This window comes from Macadamia integrifolia, unplaced genomic scaffold (genome assembly GCF_013358625.1).
Source record: "Macadamia integrifolia cultivar HAES 741 unplaced genomic scaffold, SCU_Mint_v3 scaffold22, whole genome shotgun sequence".
Classification (NCBI taxonomy): domain Eukaryota; kingdom Viridiplantae; phylum Streptophyta; class Magnoliopsida; order Proteales; family Proteaceae; genus Macadamia; species Macadamia integrifolia.
The window spans coordinates 657,334-676,564 of record NW_024868566.1 but is presented as its reverse complement, the minus strand read 5'-3'; the positions used below and the strand labels follow the sequence as shown (position 1 = coordinate 676,564).

General features: G+C 38.7%; 1 protein-coding gene across 2 annotated transcripts in view; it reads right to left on the bottom strand.

Annotated features, from left to right (window-relative positions):
* The window catches only part of LOC122066039, a 35,695-nt gene that overhangs the window by 8,990 nt on the left and 7,474 nt on the right, over positions 1–19,231 (bottom strand). The window lies entirely within an intron of this gene.

Genomic DNA, 19,231 nt, shown 5'->3' with positions numbered 1-19,231 from the left:
GCCCAATGGGCCCATCGATTGTAAAGCCCATTAGGGGCTATTAGTTAAGTGGACTCACTCCATGTTGGAGTTTAATAAGTCCTAGTCTATTTCTAATTCTTAGTTCTAGTCTATTTCTAATTCCTAGTTGCGATAGGAGTTCATCTCCTAGTCTTAGTATGGCTGCTTGTAGCTAGATCTGCCCTCTATAAATAGAGGAGCTTATGTAACTTTATTTCTCAGATTTGAATAAAGAATATTTGAAGTCAATTGCTTAGAACAGCCGGGATAGCTGTGGGTGAGAAGCCCAGGCCGAGATAGCCACCTCCTCTCCCACTTTATCCATTGTTATTGCTCTCTTATTATCTCATTCAATCACCTCTTATTGCCTACTGTTACTGTTCATTAAAATCAGATCTGTTTTAGTCTTTAAACCAGAATCGATCCAGCTAAAGTGTAGAGACTTGAGGCCCACTCAACCGTCATAACTCTCACATCGGTTCTCTGATTGATAAGGCCTTTTCAGAGATTGTTTCTGACCTCCCAAGGAACACTCGATCCTCTTTGGAGGGTCATATGAAGTTGCTGAAGTTCTGCCCCTGCAGAATCCTACTTGTTCTCTCTCCTAAGGTCTAGAATCAAGGTGGTTTCATAACTCACAAACCAGCTGTCAGAATCCAACCAAACTTGGAGGTTTTTGTTGCCTTAGGAAGACCTACATTCGATCAGAAGCTCAGCTCCATCTAAGCCCAGATCAGCCAGCAGCAGGTCATTTTCTCTCTCCTATTGTGTTAGCTCTTTTTCTAGTTTTTGTTTATTGTTTTGCTTGCAACTTGTGGGGATAATTCTGGGTTGTTCCCTTCTGGTATTTCTATTCTTGTGTGGGGTTACAAATTGTGGGGGTTAGTTCCTTGTAATCTACTCCTGCATTACCCTTTCTCCATCACAGGTTGTTACTGGTTCTCCCTAGGCTCCACAATTTTTAGAGGGGGTGGTTTCATCCCCTAGTTTGCTGGATTTTTGAATGAAGGATTGATAAAGCTGTAATCAAACATATGGTGTGAAGGATTAGCTCTAAATAATTGCTAGTGGTTGCTGGTTTGGTTTTCTGGATTGAAGAATGAAGTATTCAAGAGAAAGAAAAATCGATTAAAGTTGTCAAGGTTTTGGCACTCTGCCAAAAACGGTTTTGGTCATATCTTTCTATTCGGAACTCAGTTTGAAAAACCCTTAAGAGGATTTCTTCCCCCACCTACCCAGCAACACTCGATCCATTTTTTAGCTCCATCAGAACCCTACAGCCCAAACCGCAAGATTGATCAATTACATAAGATCAATCGACTATGTGACTTATTTTCTGATTCTCTGTTCATTGGTAATTCTCTAACTCTCTTTTACTTTAATGGCTGACACTGAGCCAAAGAGTATTGTTACTAAGGTTATATCCTCATCCTCTCATAGAATTACAGAGAAGAAACTTGTAGGAGCTGCCAATTTTCAACAATGGAAGAAAATTCTACAGTTGGTGTCCGTGAACAGCAGGATCATCTAACAAAAGGGAAACCTGCTAAGGATGCTACGTGGGACACTGTCAATGCAAGTATTTTGAGCCAGTTGTGAAACTCAATGGATAACTCTATCGTTGATATTGTTACTCACAACAATATTGTGAAGGAGTTGTGGGATTATTTGAACGTTTTGTATTCTGGACAAAACAACATTTCCCGTATTTATGAGCTATCTCAGGATTTTTATATGGTTGATCGGAAGTGTCGACCTCTGTCTCAATACATTACTGATTTCAAGAGGATGTACGAGGAGTTGAACTCTCTACTCCCTATTAGTAGTGATGTTAAGAAGATGCAGAACCAGGGGGAACAGCTTGCAGTTATGGGTTTCTTGGGTGGACTTGGACAAGAGTATGATGTTGTCCTGTCTCAAATTCTTGGAGGTGTTAAAGTGGCCTCTCTTGCAGATACCTTTTCTCAAGTCTCACAAGTAGCTTGAGAGAATTCTCATGATCCTGCACCTACACCAACGGAGAGCTCCGCTCATGTGTCTTAGAATAATAATCGAGGCGGGGTTCATAATACTGGTAGTGGAACTTACAACACTTTAAATGGTTCAAGGGCAGCATGAACATGCCACCATTGTGGTAAACCAAGACATATCCAACGCTCCTATTGGAAACTTCATGGCAAACCTCCTCGGAAACAATTTGCTAGCACTAGTTACTGAGTCTTCTCAACCTGGACAATCTGAAGGAAAAATGGTCAAGATGACACATGAAGAATTTGCACAGTATCCTCAATTTCAGACTCCGTCTCCTCAACCTTCCACTGCTACTTTTGCCCAGACAGGTAATGCTACTATATGTTTTTCTTCATCTTCCTGACCCTAAGTAATTGATTCAGGCACATCAGATCATATGTCTGGTATATCAGGTATATTTTCCTCCTTTCAAGAGTCTTCTACTACTGTCACATTGGCTAATGGATCTGTTGTCAAAGTCAAAGGCACTGAAAATATTCGTCTCAACTCTTCTTTGTCATTATCGTCTATTCTTCTGTTACCCAGTTTTCTATTTAACCTTTTATCTATGAGTAAGTTTACTCAAATTTATAATTGTTCCATAACTTTTTCTCCTGATTCATGTGTTTTTCAGGATTTTACGATGAAGAAGACGATTGGTAGAGGCCATAGAATTGGAGGGCTTCATCTGTTTGAAGACAATTCTACTTCCGTTGCATGTTCAAGTATCCTCAGCCCCATCAAATCCATTGTTGACTAGGATATCCGTCTTTTGTAAAGTTTACAAAAGCTTAATCCTCATTTCCGTTCTATTTCCACTTTAGATTGTGAGTTGTGTCAGTTTGGGAAGCTTCACCGTATAAATTATCCACCTATAGTCAAAAAAGGTCTACGCACCCTTTTTCTTTGGTTCATTCGGACGTATGGGGGGTCCTTATCCCATTACTTCCAAATTAGGATTTCGATATTTTGTTACTTTTGTTGATGACTATTTTAGAGTTAGCTGGATTTATTTAATGAAGCATCGTTCAAAGTTACTTTCTATTTTTTGTGCCTTTGTTGTTGAAATTCAATATCAGTTTAACGTCACTATCAAGGTTTTACGAAATGATAATGCCAAGGAATACCTTTTTGGTCCTTTCTCTCAGTTTATAGTTGAATGTGCCATGATACACCAATCTTCCTATTCAGACACACCCTAACAAAATGGTGTTGTTGAGCGAAAAAATAGGCATTTAATGGAGGTTGCTCGGCCTCTTTTGTTTGAGATGAAATTGTCCAAACTATTTGGTCATATGCAGTCTCAAGTCTTAACTACTTGTTATCTTATAAATCGGATGCCTTCATCATTATTAGAGGGCGTTATTCCCCATTCTCTGCTATTTCCTTCTGACCCTTTATCTATTCTTCCTCGTATTTTTCGTTGTGTTTGCTTTATTCGTAATCATCATCCCAGTTTGTCAAAGTTGGATCCATGTGCTCTTAAGTGTATCTTCTCACGTACTCAAAAAGATTATCGTTGTTATTGCCTTACACTTCAAAAATATTTTGTTATTGCTGATGTATCCTTCGTTGAGTCTGTTGTTATGTCTGATATGGATGATGATCATCCCCTATATGTTATTCATATTTATTCTCCGCAGGTTATTGCAGATACAGTAGTGCCACCACCACCTCCACTAATGGTGCCACCACCTTCGACAGTTGTGCCTCCACCACTGATGCAGATACGCACCCGTGAAGCGATCCATACCCATCTGGGTTTCCGGATAGGGATGAACTAGATCCATATTAGTTTTGGGTCTAGTAAGATTTTAGAAATTTACTTTATTTAGGAAGATTGTCTTTGATTTTATTTTATTCACTTTATTTTAACAAATTAGGTTCACGTAGGATTTAGAGAGTCAATTTGCAATTTGTTTCCTAGTTTAGGCTAAATACTATTTCATTTGAGTTTCTATTTTATGTCTTTTATTTTTCCTTTAAATTAGTTGTAACCAATAGACAAGTCAGATTGAGGAAAAGATAAATTTAGTTGAGTGTTTGTCAAAAAAAAAAAAAAAAAAAAATTTGCAACAGTAGCAGTGCTCTTATCAACCCTGCTGAAACCCCTCCCTTTTGTTTCAGTTGAGATCCCCCTCACTGTTCTCAAGTTCCACCAGCCGGCGAAGAAAAAAAAAATTCTGCTGCAAACAAAGAAGCCGAACCAGAACCTCCCTCTCCAGGGTTCTGCCAAAAAAAATAAAAGAAGCAAGAAGAGAAGATGAGAAGAGAGAGAGACAGAGACATACTTGTTCCGAAGTTCTCCCCATCTATCGACTTCTTCCATCACCGCCTAGTATGCCTTCATGTAAGCCGATGCATCCCATCGACAGAAGCACCTCATCTGTTGGTGTTGGTTTCCATCTCCAAGAAGGAGACACTTCCCCCTTTTGTCGGTAACCCAAACCCCACCCCTAACTTTTTTTTCTCTTTTACTTTCTTTAGTTCTCTGATTTTCCCACTTTGCCCTCTCTATATCTTTTAACTCCTTTATCTCATATTTTTCCTTACTTTCAAGTATACCCCTGCCCATCATACGCTGCACACTATTTGTGTTTCCATTTGAATTCCCAATATTGCAATGCTACCATCCACTTAAGAATCTCAGTTATTTACCATTCTACCACTCACTCCATACTGTGACTATCCGACTATTGTAAAAAAAAAAAAAAAAAAAAGAGAAGCAACATTGGCTAATGGATCTAGACCTTTTATTAGATATCCGTCAACAAATGCAATTGATACGTGACCATAGTTGTCACGGCATCAAATCGATCCAAGGCGGTGGAGGGGTGGCTAATCGATTTGGCGATGAATCGCCCATTATGGCGTTGCCATGGTGGTCAAATCGTCCATGTGTCATTTTTTATTTTTCCTATTTTCTAAAGTTATTTGGTATGCTACTTTTTTATTTTCCCTATTTTCTAAAGTTATTTAGCATGCTACAAACCTATAATATATTCCCTATAACATATAAAACCAACATTAAGCAATATTAGATATCAAAAATCAACATAGCCTTATCAAAATCACCCTGCATTTTGCAAAAAAATCGACCGCTTAGTGAATCAGGCGTGACTTGGAGTCCATGGCAACGCCTATCAGCTAATGGCGACTGCCATTTGTGAGTCACGTAAATCGTAGCACTGCCATGAACTTCTTTTTCAGCCAGGACGCCAAATCGCAGCCTTGGCGACGCCATGACAACTATGTACGTGACAAGCTTGAGGAAATTCAATGACACTGCATGGACTTCAAATCCCAAGCACACTCTACCTTCAACCACGTGATCTCAGCCATTGAGCAACAGGTAGACAAGCCAGAAGATGAGCAATGAGATGGCATCATTGGAAATTGAAGATCAACTTGTGCAAAAAATTTCGGTTGATATCTTTAGTGAACCGATTAATTTTATTTTTCCGAGTCACTACTTCACCTATGAACTTCGCGTCGTGGATTTCATAGCATTCGTTCATGGTTTTGATGGTGAATTCATATAGACAAGGATGGATGTTGACCGATTGGTGTTAATTCTCCCATTCTACAAAGCCCGTGGACGAGTTTTTCTCAACACGGGGGGAATTGATGCAGATACGCACCCGTGGAGCGATCCATACCCATCCGGGCTTCAAGACATGGATGAACCAGATCCATATTGGTTTTGGGTCTAGTAGGATTTTAGAAATCTACTTTATTTAGAAAGATTGTCTTTGATTTTATTTTATTCACTTCATTTTAGCAAGTTAGGTTCACGTAGGATTTAGAGAGTTAATTTGCAATTTGTTTCCCAGTTTAGGCTAGATACTATTTCAATTAAGTTTCTAATTTCATGTCTCTATTTTCCCTATATATAGGTTGTAACCGACGGACAAGTTAGAGTGATTTTGATTATTGAATGAGAATTGGTTGAAGTTGTGCTTTGTGAGAGTGTGTGCTTCCCCCTCTACTCTGATCTTCCCTTTCTTCCCTAAAGCCCTCCATCAATCACCAGTCGGTATGATCATCTACACTCGTCATCCTTATACCGATTCTGCACCCCCTATCTCTACGGTTCCTACCTTGTCATCTTCGTCTACGGTCCCTGATCTAGGTATTTCCATTTCTGATATTGATGTTCCCATTGCACCATAGTTGTCAAGGCGTCGCCTAGGCAACAACTAGGCATCCAGGCAGTTTGCCTGGGGCCTAGGCAACAGCCGCCTTGTTGCACTGCGTGTCGCCATGTGTTTTGGCACTTATTTATGTCAAATATCATTCAAGTAAATGATTCATTTACTTAAGATATTATTCATAAATAAGCAAATACCCCCTATTTGAATCTAATAAAAATAGTTTAAAAATCAAATTCCAAAAGGATAAAAAGTCAACCCCCCAGTCCAAGAACAAAAACTGGATTTTGGTTATAGGGACGATTTTCAACTTTTAAATGCTGGGGTTTTTCTCAATTATGAAAATTTTATAAATTCTATCATGTTAAAACATTGTTAAAAACCAAAAGTCCGATAAAATAATATTTTGTTTTGATATTCATAAAATTATTTTCATTAAGGCAATTTTAACAGTATTCGCACACTTAAAAATAAGTTTGACTGAGGCATAACTTTGTCATTGCAACTCAGATTTAAGTAATCTTAGACTTGTTAGAAAGTTGGTTTTATGTTATAACTAATACAAAAAGTCTCATGTAAAAATAAAATCATTTGACCAGTCAAACTTATTATAGAATAAGAGCATTTCTCTAAATATTGATTTTTTATAACTTAATATGACTTAATGTTAATTTTTTATGATTTGATGTGGCTAAATGTTGATTTTTAATGACTTGATGTGGTTTAATCTTGATTTTTTATGATACAAGGATATATAACTTACTAAATAATGTTAGAAAATAGAAAAAAAAAAAAATAACACTTGTTCGCCTTAAGGCGGGCGCCTTCTCGCCTAAGCGCTTAGACAACCCTCCACCGCTTTGGTTCGCCTTGCCGTCGTGCCAACTATGAATTGCACAGCGTAAGGGTATTTGGAATTGTACCCAACATCCAATTTTCAATTTTGTTTCTTATTCTGGTCCGTCTCCCTCTTTTTATACTTGTCTTTCCACTTTGTCTCATCCTGTTCCTAAGTCTGTTGAAGAGGCATTGTCAAGTCCTGGCTGGAGGATAGCTACGGAAGAGGAGTAATTGGCTTTGGATACAAATCATACTTGGGATCTTGTACCATTACCTCCAGGTAAGTCCGTTATTAGTTGTCAGTGGATCTATGTTGTTAAAGTAAACCCCGGTGGTTCTCTTGCTCAATTGAAGGCTCGATTAGTGGCCAAGGGCTAAGCACAAGTGTATGGAGTTGATTATACTTTTTCCCCTGTGGCCAAGTTGACTTATGTTCGTATTCTGATATCTCTTGCTGCATCTTCTCACTGGCCGTTATATCAACTCGATGTGAATAATGTTTTTCTTCATGGTGATTTACATAAAGAACTTTATATAAAGCCACCAGGGTTTGTTGCTCAGGGGGAGTCTGGTATGGTGTGCAAACTAAAGAAATCGTTGTATGGTTTAAAGCACTCTCCTCGAGCATGGTTTGGCAGGTTCATTGATGTGGTTCATGAGTTTGGTCTGTCAAGGTGTGACAGTGATCATTCAGTGTTCTATCGGAAGTCCGGCACAGGAATGATATTTCTTATTATTTATGTTGATATTATCATCATTGGAGACGATATTGAAGGGATCCAAAGTCTGAAAACACATCTACAGCAGAAGTTTCAGACCAAGGATCTAGGACGGTTGAAGTATTTCTTGGGTATTGAGGTTGTTCAGTCAAGAAAAGGTATTTCCATCTCTCAAAGGAAATATGTTCTGGATTTGCTAACATAGACTAGAATGTTAAGGTCCAAGCCTTTGGATACTCCTATGGATCCGAATGTGAAGAAAGTGGTGATTTGTTAGATGATCCTAAGAAGTATCGAAGATTGATGGGAAAACTTAATTATTTAACAGTGACTAAGCCTGATATTGCCTTCCCTATCAGTGTTGTGAGTCAGTTTCTCTCATCTCCATGAACATCTCATTGGGATGTTATTCGTAAATTACGATACCTCGAGAAGGCTCTAAGTCGTGGTTTGCTTTACTCTGATCATGGACATGGTCACGTTGAGGGTTTCTATGATGCCGAGTGGGATGGATCTCCTGTTGATAGGCTATGAACTACTGGGTATTGTACGTTTGTTGGTGGTAATCTTGTGTCTTAGAAAAGCAAGAAGCAAGATATTGTGGCTAGATCTAATGCAAATCTGAGTATCGTACCATGGCTTATGTCACCTATGAGTTGATGTGGGTAAAGCAGTTGTTGATAGAACTTGGGTTTGAATGCACTTCATCTATGTAGTTGTGGTGTGATAACCAAGCTGCAATCCATATTACGTCTAATCCAATGTTCCATGAGAGGACAAAACATATTGAGGTTGAACTTCAAAATAAAACGAAGACTTTGTAAGTTTTATTAAGATCAAGAGTAATCATATGGTTGGTCAATGATTTAGATTCAAAAGGGAATTCCTTGTTCATAGATGTTCATTTGCACGTATATCTTAATATATCACATATCAAAGACTTGTGGTTCTCTTAAAACCCAACTGAACGCACCCACAGGATCAAGGAATTAATATGAGAACTCTAAAATCGTATCCGGCGTGAGTCACCAGATCTGGTCTGAACTTGGGTATGGAACTCATGATAGGAGAGGATTCGGGGGCAAGACTAAATTCTGGTCACCAATGGAAGGTCTTCCTTCAATCCAAATCTGATGGGGTTTAAATCCACCTAACACCAGGTTTCAGAAAACGAGCAACAGGCCAGAATTGCATACGAGGAGTAACAGCTCAGAATTGTAGGAAATTCAACAAAATCAAATCTAGACTCTCAGTCTTGTTTACATCTGATTTCAAGATGTAGAACAATAACATACTAAAAGATCAAGCCCCACTGATGGCCAAATTTAAAGAAATGATAGAATTTCAGTTCAGCAGGAACATCAAACAGAACACAACCAAAATAGGAGAGAGAATTAATAACAGATCAGAAATTCTGATCTGACTCAAAGTCTGGCCGACAGGTCTTTAAACAAGGGAAATCACCTCTAAAAATCTGACACATCTGATGGACAGATTGGGAGATATTGAGGAGTTTCAGTCTGATACGGAGGTTCAAAGTAAGAACATACAATGCCCAGGTTGGTCCGAGATCACTGGGGTATCAAAGAGGGAATCGATAATGATAACCAACAACCAAACCAGCAGGATATAAGTATTCAAATGGCCAACTCAGAAACTGAAATTGAAAGAACAGATGCAGGAAAAAAAAAAGCTCTGACCCGTATTTCAGCAACCAGAAAAATAAGAAAGGTAGGAGAGACAAGATATTATCAATGGCATCACCACCAAGAATCTAGGTTAGAATCACCACTAACCTACCATTCCATCACCACAGCAGTAATATCGTGGACTATGCCCAGCAGTTGCTTTATTTATAAAAAAAAAAGGACAAGTACCCACAAAAACAATGAAATAAAATAAAAAACCAAATAGGAAAGCCCCCTTGGTCAGGAGTCCTGATGTAGCAGTGCTCCGATGGATCGACCCAAACCCAGACTAAGACCCAAATCCAATTTGGGTTCCAAGTTACTGATTTGGGTTCAATATGATTAGGATATTCTAGGATTATATTTTATTTGAGAATATTTGTTTCCTATTTGAGTCCTTATTTGCTTCTAATTTTGTTAGCCTAGGTTTAGGAATTTTATTTCTATTTTAGTCTTTGACTTTAATTAGAAAGTTTTAATTTTATTTTATTATAAAAAGAAAATTGCAACGCCACCCCCTGAACTTTGGTCTTTATTCAATGCCACCCCTTGTACTTTTCGAAATAACAAAGACACCCCTATTAATTTAAAAAATATCAAATCCATCCTTGCCATTAGCCATCCCTGTTAACTGACGGAATATTTGTTAGTTATTTTGTTAAATGTCCAAAACACCCCCCACTCAAGGTGAGTTGACCATCTTACCCTCTGCAAATCCCAACCCCTCTCTACAAATCCCTCCCGTTCTCTCTCGATCTAAGGTTAGGTTTTCTGTAAAATTTTATGGAACCTTAGATGCTTGTGGCAGTGGTGGAGGAGGTGTAACCAGAGACTTAGACACTTGCGGGGATGGATCACTAACTGGTGGAGGATTGTGTGGTGATGGTGTTTCTGGTTGATTGTTTCGAGCTCGTGGAGGAAGTGGTGGTGGCGCTGGAGGAGAAGAGGATGTAACAGAATGCTTGACTTCAAGAGAAGAAGCAATTGAAAAACGCGATTTGGGAGAAGACCTTCGAGAGTGAGTAGAAGTAGAAGAGAGAGAAGCAATACTAAAACTTGAGCTTTTAGTGGGAGTGCTCGCACGATGACTGACCTTTGGCCAAACCTGAAGTGAAGCAGGTACACAAGGGCTCTCACCATTACTACTATTCCCATTCCCATTCCCAGCTATTGAGCCCTGAGGACTGTAGTAGAAAGTCTCCTCGTCAGAAGACATGGCTTGAGGTGGAGGCAGAGGAGGAGGAGAAGTTTTGCGCCGTGGAGCCTTGCTCAGGGGTGGTAAGGGATGAAGTTCTAGGCTTGGATGGTGCAGCTTTGATATTCGCATGGAGCTTAGCTTGTGGTAAGGCGAAATCGGAGTATTGTCACGCTAATTTCACCAAGTATTTCTCTAATGGCTTCTGGGCTGATCCAACCTTGTCGACGGTTTTCGAGAGCAGGAAGCCCTGCTACTTCAATAGAGGCGTAATGGTTATGGATCTCGACGGATGGAGACAGGGCAGTTATAGGAAGAAGGCAGAAAAAACTACAGTTGCAAAAACAGAAAAGTATTTACGAATTGGGTTCACTTCCTCCATTCTTGCTGATTTTTACTGGAGATGTTGAGCCCACTGACCACCGATGGAATCAACATGGTCTTGGTGGGGATAATGTGGTGGGCAGTTGCATAACTTTACATCCCGGCGGCGTTAGTTTGCTGCATTGGAGTGGTAAGGGGAAACCATGGACGAGACTTGATGAGAAGAAACCATGCCCTCTTGATTACATTTGGGAGCCTTACGATCTCTACAGACCTCAACTACAATGACAAGAAGTAGAAATATTGGTGTCATTACAAATGTCGATTACTTTGCTTGCTTCATTGTAATCAGAAAAAGTTCGATTCATTTTTCTTTGATTCTTTTTTGACATTCAAGAAAATTCTCTCTCATTTGTATAAAGAAGAGACTAGAAACAAAACCCTTCAAGATATTGAGATTGGGTAATTTTTTCTTTTTATATTCATTTTTTGGAGGTGAATTTGATAGTCTTCCTAGTTCCCATCTCCCATCTCCATTTGAGAGTTTCTTTTCTCTCTGCTTTTCCATGAGAGATGTTACCCTGTTCATTCCTTTTCAAAATTTCAACCCCTGGATTGGAAAGGGATTTGATGTCAATATTAGTATAATGTTATGGGTTTGTTTGTATGATTACTATGAAGATTTATTCTCTCTGAATCGTTTGTGTTTTTGCTGATGAATTTGGTTTGATCGACTCTGCAGAAGAATCAAAGTTTGTGCTCTATTATTACAGGCTCAAATGCTGAATTGGGGATATAAGCTTTCATCTCAGAACAAGAAGCTCCATTACTTTTCCTGCACCATGTGGAGAAAGGAGGGAAATGGTGAGGCTCTAGCACCATATCCACTCTGCACCATTTCCCATGAAAAACTATACATTTTCAAGAATACGTAGGATAATCCATTCAGAACATGGAACTATAAAACTATGGAACTGATTTCGTTTTAAGTTCCGCACGCATCTAAGGTTCCATAGAATACTACAGAAAACCTAACCCTAGATCGAGAGAGAACGGGAGGGATTTGCAAAGAGGGGTTGGGATTTGCAGAGGGTAAGATGGTCAACTCACCTTGAGTGAGTGGGCATTTAACAAAATAACTAATAGATATTCCATCACTTAACAGGGATGGCTAACAGCATGGATGGATTTGGTATTTTTTAAGTTAATAGGGGGTGCCTTTGTTATTTCGAAAAGTACAGGGGTGACATTGAATAAAGACCAAAGTTCAGGGCGTGGCGTTGCAATTTTCTCTATTATAAATTAGACATGTAATTCAAGGGAAGAGTGAGTTGATTAATGAAGAATAAATTGATCTTGAGAAACCAGCGTGGCTATCCTCCTTCCCCCCTCCCCCCTCCCCCCTCCCTTCCTTCTTCTTGGGGAATCTCTTCTTTTCCCCTTCTCTCTCTTATTTATTCCTTGTCCAGCAAGGCACCCCTCCCCCTTTTCTTCCTCTTCCCCTGCGGTCTCTCTATCTCTCTCTCTTCTTCTTTCTATTTCGTTTCTGGTTTTCTGCCATTGTTTCTTGCATTACCTGAGAATATTCAGTTTTGGGCGGTGCCTGCAAGTTTTTAGATCTAGGTCGAGTTCCTCACATACATTACTTTTGTGGCTGAGATATATTGATCAAGAAGCCCCTTCCTTGGGTGATTCAAATCCCTGTGTTCCCTGTCTCAATCAAATCCAAGAGCAAAAATACAAGTTTATTCTGGTATTAAGAATGACCCAAAACTGATTGTTAACTGATTGTTTGCAACTAAATTCTACTCTCCCATGATTTCATGAACACTTAACTCCAATCTGGACTTCCAATTTGAAATCATTTTTCATTTTTCTGGATTTCTACATCTAATATTAATTAATTTTAACCATGTCTATCATAGCAAATGTTGATAGGTGATCTATCAGCCATTGTCTATCATAGAAAATAATAACATGTATCTATCAAACAAATAATAATAATAATAATAGCACGTGGACAATCATTTAACAAATCAAAATATCATCACTGACATGGTCTGATCAAACAAGAAAATCCACAAAATATAGCAGTTTATTTGTTGAATGCATAGAATACATAAATTCATCACCTAAACTTTAAAACACATGCTAGAAGAATATATCAAAAGTAGAAATGAGACACCTCCAAGTGGGGTAGAACAGTGGTCAATTTTACACTTGGAAGAGATGATGTGAAATTACTTGCAAGGAAAGAGGTACATTTTTGTCCTTGATCACATTTGGGATGTCAATGCTTGGGAAGGAATTAAAAAACCACTACCTTGTAATGCTATCGCTAGAGTAGTAATCACAACTCATATATTGCCTCTCCTTTAGGAGAAAAATTAGTTATGTCCATCTTGGTCCTTGTGGTGATCCTGTGAAAACTGCATTGACTCTTCATTAAGTCATCAATACCTCAGTCTCTCACGGTCACACCCATGATCATATCAAAGCAATCCCCATGGTATTTTCTTTCTTTGACAATCATGTGAGATAAATTTACAGAGAGAGAGAGAGAGAGAGAGAGAGAAAGGGATGCATCCATTTCACTCAGAAAATACTTACATAGAAGAGTAGACTGCTGAATGGAGAAGGATAAGTAGAAGAAGAAGAGAAATGTCGCCTTTCTTCCGCTACAATCGCCCTCGGGTTTCAACAACCCATAGGAAGAGAAATGGAGAAAAGAAAGGAAGCAAGGGGTTTTAACTATACGTGAACAAGGGGTTTTATGCAAAGAGACTAAAGTTATTGTGGCCGGCCACTGGGGACAGAGACGGAGACAGAGACGGAGACGAATGCGGCAAGGGGCTAGGGTTCTGCCTCCCTGGTTTGCATTTCTTAGAGAAAGGAAGAAGAATGGTTTGGGGCTTTCTCATAGGAAGGGAAGAAGGGTGGATCGGGTTATTTGGTTTTGTTTAAGAAAAAATAAAAAAGTAAGAAAATAAACCTAAACATATTATATCATATACTATATATATATATACTTACTATTAAAAAGTACGTACTCCTCTCTTTGGTATACTTTTTCAAAAAGACAAAAAAGACCATCGATAAAAAGTATGTACTCCCTATCTTTGGTACACTTTTTCAAAAAGACGAAAAAGACCATCGACCTCTACCAAAGAAAATTTCCACATACATATATATATATATATATAAATACTAGATTTCACGATTTCATGAAACCTAGGTCAGCACTTTCCAGTCTTGATAGAAGGATACATGGAACCATGAACCAGGTCAATGACTTATTCAAAAAAATAAAAAAATAAAATATATATGCAATAGTAGTTGGGGAATATTTCTTTGTATCGACCCAATGCTTCCTAATCTATCAAAGTGTCTCTCATCGGGATCTAAACTAAAAACATCTTAATCATGTGTGGTTCAGCCAAAATATAGAAGACATGAAAAATGATCCTAATATTATGGCACTTATGTTTAGGGGAGAGAAAAGCAATTACCCCAAAATGAAGCACTTCAATTGAATCTGAACAATAGATGAAGATGAAGATGAAGATAAATCCCAAGTCAAAGATCAATAAAAAATTGAAGATGAAGAAAACCCTAGTTACAGATTGACATTGCAAAAGCACTTAAGAAGACATGAGCATATTTTGCTTCTAAGAGGACAGGAGTGATTATACATATTGAAGATAATCTATTAAATACATTAAAAGCTTAATCCATGCCTCAAATGATACAAATAAATGAAATTGAATAAATTATTATTTTGAATACAATTTTCTTCAAGTTTGTGGCACAAGAAAAAGGTTAGTAGCGAAGAAGATAAGTAAAAAAATATATAAAAGCTAAAGATAATTAAAGACAAACTCACTTTGTAGGGCTGATTTGTCTACCATTGAAAATTGAAAACTAAATCCCTTGGTACACACCGAACAATAGGAATTGAGGAAGTATTCATTTTGCAACCTCCTATCCACGAAAGTGAAATTGACATTGCTTTTGATGCAGTTGCACGATAGACTTAGGAAAAAAAATCTTTTGATTTGATTTTCTTTTGTTTTAGAAACAATTTCTTTTAAATTAGCTAGCTTCTAATTTTAGAATAGTTTCCATTTTCAAGTAGTTTCCATTAATTGTTTGATTTTTCCTTTATATTAGTCATGTAATAGAGAAGAACTCAGTTTGGAGATTTGAAGTTTTTGATGAATAGAGATTTGATATGAAAACCATGGCTGCCGTGGGCTGTTTTCCCCCTCCCTGACTCTCTGAAATCTTCTCTCCACTCTTGTTTCTTCTTCTTTCTTTTCTTCTTCATCTTTTCTCTATTCTTCTTCTTCTTCTTCTTCTTCTTTTTTCCCTGCTCTCTTACTCTATTCTGGGCGAAGGCTGCAGCCCACTGAAACTTGGTTTTTCTCTCTTGTGAATGGTCTATTTGACCTAGAATTTTAACCGTAGATAGCCCCTCACTGAGCAACTAAACCTTTATAGTTTCTTGCCCTAGATCCAATTCTATTGTGAGAAACAAAATCTACAACGCAGGCTACCTGAAACTACTGCCTAGATCTGAGTTGCAGAGGAAACCTACCTTCTTCAACTGTTGTTTGATGTGTTAATCAATTGGATCAAGAGGCCATTGAGTTTCCGACATTCGTTTGTAATTTCATATCATTCCAAAGCCTGAGCCATGAGAATAAATCTCCCATGGTATCAAAGCAACCTCCGCTGGTTTTGGGTGTGTTAGAAGGTTGAAGATGACTCTTCAATCGGGGGTTATGTTTAGACCTTTTCTATTTCAATGGATTTTCCCATTATACCCCTATAAACCCCTTTTATACTAATTTGTCCTTTAGTTACCTCTAGTTCCAACTCCAGCCTTGAACAATAATTCAATTCCCACTTGTCCTCTCTTCTTAACCGACCCATTTAAAGATTAGAAGCTTCTGATTATTTATCAGATTGCTATTCCACTTTTAAACTTCAGCTTAATTACAATTCTGCCATTTAGTTGAAGCTTTATTTCAATACAATTGTTATTGGGTGTTGCCGTTGTTTTATTGAGTGTTTAAGTGGGTCCTAAGCGATCCGATTTCAGCCCTTTGGGATTCGGATCCACATCAAGTGGTATCAGAGCAAATTTTCCCACAGTTTTTCTAACCATGACAGGTCACATGACCAATGCTAAGTTGCACAAATTGTATCGTGAGTTAGCCGAGAACCAACAGAATATTGATGCTAGGCTTGAGAGGACTGAAGCCAAGTTTGATAAGTTTATGGAAGAGATGATTGCCTTTATAAAGAGGTCCGACAAACGAGCTGAAGAAGGATCCTCTACATTACCTCCTCAGCTCAACACTTTACGGATCGAAAATACACCTCAGAGGCAACAACCTGATCCAGTTGTTCCCTAGGATGTTACCGGCAATTTTCTGACAGAGATTATGGCATCAAAGTTGAGGTTCCCGAGTTCAGTGGTGAAAAGGGACCTGAGGAATTTCTTGACTTGCTTACCAAAGTGGAGAGAATTTTTGCGTATAAGTCTCTTCCAGGCGTGAAAAAGTGTGAACTCATCATCACCAAGTTTATTGGGTATGCATGTTCATGGTGGGATGATGTACTACATGCAAGGTTTGTTAGAAGACCTGGACCCGTTACCAATTGGGAGGTCATGAAGCAAATCCTGACTGAAAAATTTGTTCCTCTTAATTATGAAAAGGTAATGTTCCATAAATTACTTAACTTGCAACAAGGGAACAAAGATGTGGATTCATACACCCTCGAATTCCACAAACTATCTTCAAAGTGTCGACTTCAGGAAACAAACCAGCAACAGGTGATGCGATATATCAGTAGGTTAAGTACTGAGATTCAACTTGAGTTGGCTAACATTGATTTCAGGTCTGTTGATGTGGCAGCGGCTCATGCCAAGACAACTGAAGAGAAGTCCATTTATTGGAAGGATATGCTCAAGACTTCTTCAGTTTATAGACCTCCACCACATATGGAGGAAAAGAAGCTTAAAGCTCGCAGAGCTGAAGAAAAAAGGTCAGAATTCAACAAGGATAGTGTTGGGGTGAAGAATATCATATGCCATAGTTGTGGCGAGAATGGTCACTATTCCAATAGGTGTCCCAACAGGACTCGTTCTGTGAACGTAGCAAAGAAGCAGCCGACAAAGAAGAGTGAATATGAATCTCATTTATATCCTTATCCCCTCGAGGACGATGATATTGCCGATGATGAAGATGAGGATGTAGAAGCTCATTCAGCTAGCCTTTCATCCTTTTCGAATAGACTAATTGATAAGGCTCCTCTCTTCAGACAGAAGAAGGGTACTTTTCTGCACGGCTCCGACCATACTGATGTTCATGCAGTTGTTGATACTGGGGCAGGGGCAAATTTTATATCTACTGAATTCGTTCGAGCACACAACCTTCCACAGAACAACTTTTCAAGAAGATTTACGTGAGAGGTTTTGGACCCACAGCTCGAGAAGAGGTCACTGCAGTTGTTCGAATACATCTACAGTTTGGGCCACTACAATACCATGTCACCTGTTTGATCACCCCATTGGCACATGCGACATTCTTCTGGGGTGACTTTGGCAGCGACATGTAGGAATTCTCTACGATGGCGCACGGAACACCATCAAGGTGAAGCAAGGAGGTCGTATGTACTTAATGAGGCCACATGCATTATCAGACATGCCACGTCGTCGACTGACTCCAGCTCCAGTGACGTCAGCCTACTCTCCCTCCTCTTGGTGTTATGTTCCCATCTTCTGCTTCGAGATACGTGCCACCTCATCAACGAGCAACTTACAAGGGTATCTTGGGAGCACGACCTAACTCGACGTAGTCGAGTTCTTTTAAGACCGGGAGAGCTGATGCAATTACACGATGGACTTAGGAAAAAAAAATCTTTTGATTTGATTTTCTTTTGTTTTAGAAACAATTTCTTTTAAATTAGCTAGCTTCTAATTTTAGAATAGTTTTCATTTTCAAGTAGTTTCCATTAATTGTTTGATTTTTCCTTTATATTAGTCATGTAATAGAGAAGAACTCAGTTTTGAGATTTGAAGTGATGAATAGAGATTTGATATGAAAACCATGGCTACCATGGGCTGTTTTCCCCCTCCCTGACTCTCTGAAATCTTCTCTCCACTCTTGTTTCTTCTTCTTTCTTTTCTTCTTCATCTTTTCTCTATTCTTCTTCTTCTTCTTCTTCTTTTTTTCTCCCCGCTCTCTTACTCTGTTCTGGGCAAAGGCTGCAGCCCACTGAAACTGGGTTTTTCTCTCTTGTGAATGGTCTATTTGACCTAGGATTTTAACCGTAGATAGCCCCTCACTGAGCGACCAAACCTTTACAGTTTCTTGCCCTAGATCCAATTCTATTGTGAGAAACAAAATCTACAACGCAGGCTACCTGAAACTACCGCCTAGATCTGAGTTGCAGAGGAAACCTACCTTCTTCAACGGCTGTTTGATGTGTTAATCACTTGAATCAAGAGGCCATTGAGTTTCCGACATTCGTTTGTAATTTCATATCATTCCAAAGCCTGAGCCATGAGAATAAATCTCCCATGGTATCAAAGCAACCTCCGCTGGTTTTGGGTGTGTTAGAAGGTTGAAGATGACTCTTCAATCGGGGGTTATGTTTAGACCTTTTTCTATTTCAATGGATTTTCCCATTATACCCCTATAAACCCCTTTTATACTAATTTGTCCTTTAGTTACCTCTAGTTCCAACTCCAGCCTTGAACAATAATTCAATTCCCACTTGTCCTCTCTTCTTAACCGACCCATTTAAAGATTAGAAGCTTCTGATTATTTACCAGATTGCCATTCCACTTTTAAACTTCAGCTTAATTACAATTCTGCCATTTAGTTGAAGCTTTATTTCAATACAATTGTTATTGGGTGTTGCCGTTGTTTTATTGAGTGTTTAAATGGGTCCTAAGCGATCCGATTTCAGCCCTTTGGGATTCGGATCCGCATCAACTTTCCTCCTTTGAGGCACTTTAGAATGTGAAGCCTATAAATGGGAAATGGAGATGTTCAATGCTCAATATTTTCTGTTAATGCTTCCCCTAGATTACAAACATATGTCAGGGACCAAGAACCAGTTCTAAGTCCCCAAAAGTTTCAGAGTATCACCAGGTGCCCTTTTCTTCAAATATTATTCAATGAAAGAAGTAGATAAATTGTGGAACTTTGTGTACCTAACCAAATTAAAAGACACCCCTACTCAGCTAGAGTTATTGGGTTTGTCTAATTGCACAACCTATCTTTGATT